The sequence below is a fragment of the Labrus mixtus genome, chromosome 19 (genome assembly GCF_963584025.1).
Source record: "Labrus mixtus chromosome 19, fLabMix1.1, whole genome shotgun sequence".
In the NCBI taxonomy this organism is placed as follows: Eukaryota; Metazoa; Chordata; class Actinopteri; order Labriformes; family Labridae; genus Labrus; species Labrus mixtus.
This window is the reverse complement of record NC_083630.1, coordinates 2,417,501-2,423,620: the sequence shown is the minus strand read 5'-3', so window position 1 is coordinate 2,423,620 and position 6,120 is coordinate 2,417,501.

Genomic DNA, 6,120 nt, shown 5'->3' with positions numbered 1-6,120 from the left:
GAGAACTGGACTCTGGGTTTAAAGAAAACCTGATCAAAAACAACAGATCTATTTCAGACATTCTCTCTGCTGCTTTAAGCGAATGAACATGTCTGAATGATTTGCATTCAGAGAAACTTTGATCGACTCCAGTACGTTTCTGTTGTGTGTTTACATTTTGAAATAATTGTCGGCTTGTAAAGTTGTGCTTTCAAGGTAACACCTAAATATTTAATGTCCTGAACAGGACGGGAATCAGTTTTTTTGCTCTGGGTCTAATTTAAGTATCTGTCAGAAGGCAGAACCTCTCTGTGGCTCACCAAGACTCTCTCAGCAGCTCGCTGTCATGTAGCCTCGGTGTTACACATGTTCCTGTTCAGATCCGACAGGAGGAGAAAAAGGATTTTAAATAATTGTGTTAAGTTTGAAAAATACCCGAAGAAACACCAAGTGATTCCTTCAGTTCTCCTGAATGTCCCCCCGGCCCCCCTCCTGCATCTCCTCGCCTTTTCCTCCTCTCTGAAATATCATGTGACGTCAATCCGTTGGTTTCCAGTGATGCTCTCCAGCAACAGGAACTTTTACTTCCCTGCAACTTTTCCACCGAATTAGCCTCCGATTCATTAAGTCTCATCGCTCCTCCCGAGCTGAGCCTCTCTCTGGTTCATATCCAGAAGTTATCAATCTCCGTGTGCTCATCTGGTTCAACCTGCAGCTCGTACGTCAATGCCAGCGTGAGGGAGGAGTTCCCATCTGTGCCCAACTCTGCCCGCCATCTCAACAATGACAAATGTGCCCCCCGCCGTGGAAATATTGAGAGTTAGCGGGACATTTATCAGCTAACGTTTGAGCAATATGAGCGCTAACCTTTTGTAAGTGGACACAGATAAAGATGTATGTTCTGCCTTCGCTCCGTCTCGCTTTAATTCTGCACAGACCCAGCAGTGAGTTCAGGATCGGGGTTGTTATTGTGGGTCAGAGCAGGTGTGCCGACTGCAGGATGGCGCCCAGGGAGTGCTGGCTTCATGAATGCATGCTGCGTATAGGACTTGCAGAAATCGGGGAATGTTTACTTTTCAGACTGTTAAAGAAAAAAAGCAGACGGTATCATGAACACGCCCCGAGCATCTCCTGACACCGCCAATGACGCCGCTGATGTCTGAGTCTACCTGTGGGCCGCCGTGCACACATGTCAAGGTTTTATTTTCTCCTGATTTTACTGAACCTGGATTTCGATGAGCCAACATGCATTTTAAATTCTCCCTCTCTCAGTCAGTCAGTGCATCCCCCGTGAAGCTGCAGAGAAAGTTACTCTCAGCTTGTTTGCAGCGTGGAGGTCAATTGTTCTCGACAAGGATTTGACCTTTTCTAGCAGCTGCTTTGTTCTGTCAGATTTGACTAAAAAACTTCCAAAGAATCTGAACAGTAACAACAATAAATCTGCTGGGACACAAGTTCCTCTTACCTGACATGTTAACCTTTTATCTACACAGAATATTAACTACAAGGGTTTAAAGATATCTGGTTCTCTCCAGATATTAACACAGACCCAAAAATGCAGACTCACACGAGGCAGGGTTTTTAATAAACCATCCAGGTCGGCACACAGGTAAGAAGTCAGCGGTGCAAACAAATCCAGAAGGTGCAGGCAAAAGGCAAAAAAACGCAGGGGAGTGGTCAGAAAAACACTCACGAGAAGAAAGGCTGGAGTGAGGCGACACAAGAGATCACACAATGAACTGGCAACAAGAGGCAGGACACACAGGGTTAAATACACAGACAATCAGGAGGTCACCAGACACAGGTGAGCACATTCAGGGCAGGGGGAGCACAAGGCGGGGAGCGGGATCTGAAAAAAAACAGTGAATGACGAAAATAAATGAACGAAAATAAAAACATGACGTGAGGTAAGTTGACGGGTTGTGTCAGGTAGAGACTGCAGAGTCTCTCATGGAGTTCAGAAGATGATAAAACACAGAACAGAATCTACAGTTAATCTACCTTTTGACGCGTTTGGTTGGTTTTAGTTTGATGCAGAAACAACTGACGTGTCTGAGGGGTGAAAGTAACCAAAACCAAACGATGAAGGCGTGAATTAAAAATCAACTTTATAAAAAAGTGATTTCACAAACCTCATGACCTCAGAATGTAATTATAGAGTTTGTTAAATCTGCTTCATGTGCACATGTGGTTCATGTGGGGAGGATTCAAAGCAACAGCAGATCTGAGAGCGCTGGGAGCAGAGACTGTAAATATTAATAGATGAAGCCTGAGTGACGTCCCCCCGTCTGTCCCTGCAGGGGGCGCTGGAGTCCCATCGATGGCGGTCTCCATGCTGGAAATGCTGTCTCAGTCTAACTTTCAGTCAACCTAACAACAGACTGAGAGCTGGAGCTGAGGCGGGTTTTAAGACTCCTGACAAACCGTTATGGCGACTGCCATCAATGAGACTCTAGCGCCCCCTGCAGGAACTCATGTTTCAAACATTCATATTTACAGTCTGTGATTTTTTTGGAAGCAAACCATTGAGGTGAAGCAACCTGTGGGATTGAAACATGAAGGAGGAGACAATGTGTTTTTTACCCAGCATGCTTTAAGGAGGAAACGCTGTTTGGCCTTAAATAACCAACAAACCAAACAAACATTTATCCACCGTAATGAGCCAAAAAATAAATAAAACTGAAGCGTCCTGAGTCATGAATTAAAGATGAGAAACTGTGCGTCTGATCTGTTGTGACATTTTAATGGAGGCGTCTTTGAGAGCATGCGGAGGCAGAATAATAATAATACACGTTCCTCTTCCTGAGTGTCGGCGTCGTTTTAGCGGGAACCCGTCTGTGTGTGAGGATATTCAAAGTGACGGTTAAGTCACGTTAGCAGAGGGTCTCCTGCCCTGAGAGGACAAGTGAGAGTGATTAACGCAGAGAGAGAGAGGGTGGAGACAGATTTAAGGGAAGAGGAGAGAGAACAGCGTCTTTGAGTTTTATATTAAAGTCAGGGTTGGTCATTTCCTCCAGATCCACTTTTTAAGATTTTGGTTGAAATTGTCTTTAGGTCCTGACAGAAATTAATAACTCATGTTCTCTGAAAAAGGAACAAAGAAAATCCATCATCTGTATCAGTTTGTAAGTCTGTAAAAACTTCAACCAATGTCTGCCACGAGGTACCAATCTGATGAACCAATCAGACGCCTCCCTGTCTCCCTGCTCACTCTCTACCTCTTGCGTGCTCTAGCTCACACTCAAAGAGAGTCACTGATGACTTTAGGAGTTTATACTGTGAGTAAACAAGTTTCTGTTGAACAGTTGAAGCTAAAGTAGTTTTAAAATCCTTCCTGATCAGTGCGTCCCGATGATCTCCAAGCAGATGGGGGACGTTAAGATCGGTTAAGAACCACTGGCCTCGGTAACAAAGACTACAGATCTCAGGAAGTGGCTTTATGTGATGTTTCAGCCGAGTGTTTGATGGTAAGACTGACGTGATGATTGTTTTTGGAAATATTTCTCGTGATAGTCTCACTCCTGTTTCATGATTCGACAAAAAAGAAAATCCCAATAATCGATACTTAATGTATCACACGTCTTCAGACTCACAATAAGAATAAATTAATGACCCAAGAATCGTGATGAAATTTTAAACAGCAGAAAAGCGCATCGTCCCGGTCACCAAAGTCTGACCCGTAGATGTGAGACGAATCAAACGACAGCCTCAAACATTTCCTCTCCAGTCTTTAACTCCTCATGTTCGTGCACACACGATACAGCTGCTGCTGAGTCGTTAATCTGAGTTTCCTTTATCAGATTATTTATAAGATTTATCACATTTTGTCTCATAGAAACTAAGTTAAGTCCACGCAGACAGAACACGCAGTTTGTCACACAGATGAGCTCATGACGTCCACACTCCTCCCTGTGTCCCTGTGATGACCTCCGTTTGACCTTCAGCAGCTCGTGTCCCTCTTTAATTTCCGTTCTGCCTGGAACGTCTTACCTGTGGCGTTCTGCTGACTGTGAAGGAGCAAACAAACAGGACAGAGACGTGCTGAGTCACCTCCAGAGTGTGTGAGCCGCTGTCGGCCTGAGAGCGAGATGTGTCAATTCTAAGGTACGCTTATTCATAATGAACGGGCTGATGGCCCGCCCGTTAATATTTCATGATGTGAAACCCTGAAACTTTCATGAAGTTGTCCGAATGAGTCGCATTTAAAACTGAAGTGAAGAAATGTGCTTGAATAATTAATCTGTGATTTGATGAGAATTATCACCAAGGTCAGGAGTTTATTTCTACCAGGAGGTGAATTTATTCCTCTTATGTGTTTAGCTTCTTTTTGGAGACGGAGATTTGAAGATAACGTCTTTTCTACAGAGTTTAAAAATCTTCTTCCAGTTTTTCTTGAGGAGTGAGACCTCCCCTCAGGATCTTTGTGGCAGGTTTCTAACTCCTGTTTGTGTATGTAAACGTTCATCCTGCTTTGCTATAAAATGTTCTTCCCCGCTGCGGCGAGTTTTTCCCTCCCTCTGCTGACATTATTACACCTCCTCTCTGTGTCCGAGTTGCAAACTAAATCTCAGCCTCATCTTGTTCACAGTAACCTTGTTTATTCCCAGCAGTGGCATTAGCAAAGCTGTAAAAGTATTTATGGGGGTACAAATGCGGGACAGCCAATCTAAGGTAAATCTATAAATCCTGGCTGTTGATTTCTCAGGGCCAGGAGGTGCAGCCGCTGATCAGTGGAGGTGGGAAGTATTCCCTGGGTGACTCTCTGTGAATAACGCGCGGAGGCCGAGCAGCATGCCAAGCAGCGCTCCGGCCACGCCGCTGTGTTTGTGATACGGCCGAGCCGGCCTTCGCCTCCGACCGAGACACCGCCTGGAAATCCATCCTCCATGAGCTGCTATCATTAGCCAGCACCCAACGGGGACCTGACTCAGCAGTGTGTGTGTGTGTGTGTGTGTGTGTGTGTGTGTGTGTGTGTGTGTGTGTGTTTACAGTCTGCAGCATGTCCTTGGCTCGCTTCAGAGTTTATAGCAGCAGCACAAACACTCATAAAAAGTGTAAAAAGAAACAAATATCCTAGAAATGTAGGGATGTTGTTTCTTGCCTCCATGTGGAACTTTCCATTAAAGTTGCGTTAATCAATTTTGGCCACTAGGGGGCATAAAAACTGCAGAACACCTTAATGGTTGATGTGAAAGCAGCTGCTTACATAAACAGTTGCCACGGTAACAATGGGACTCACTTTCAGTCATGTTTATGGTCACCATGAAACCCTGATGAACATCTTTTTGTTTGAAATCTTTAGTCCGGACGAGGATGTGATGTGACTCCGGTATCAAACGCTGGATGCTAACGGATTCATTGGTGATGCATGATCACAACCTGTGGATCAGAAGACAAACGGACTGAATGAAAGATTCTGGCTCTGAGAGAAGGAGGAGTCAGAGAGATTTGGGGTTCACTAAAGAAAAACCTGCTACCGACCAGATTAGGTTCACAGACTCAGAGCTTGCACTGAACCTGCTTTCTGATACGGGCCTAAGGAGAGACCCTGAAGGGGCAGAAGACTCCTCAAACCACAGAGCCTCATCCGGTCACTCCTGGGGTATAGAGCGCCACAGGAAGGAGTCCTAAAACCAGGAAGTAAGTTAGCATTTGAGTTTTGAGTTGAGTTAGTCTAACGTCTAAAAGTCAACAGGGATTTTGAATGGGTTTGTGGTTAGACGCCTGAAATAAGGTCTGTGGTTAACACAAGCTGAAGAGATGTTGGTGTTTTGTTAGACCACATAAACTACGTTAGGTAATACCCCCACTGCTGAATTTTGAAGTTCTTACACGTCTTTAAAAAGGCGGTTGCTAACAAGCGGCTAAATGTGACTACAGTGGTTGTCGGGGACATTAAACGTCATCACGCCGGACACAGAGGGCGGGAACTCTCTCACTAGTCTGAGATGTCTCCTGTAGGTTTAATCTTTAGGTTAAGGTGAATATTATGTTAGTAAACTATTTATTAAGCTGATTAGTTTATCGGAGATCGTCTGAAGCATAACTCTAGTGACGTCACAATCATCCCACCGTGGTGTAGCTAGCTTGTAGCATAACGTTAGCTTTTTACTTCTGTCGGCTGCATTAACACTTCAAACA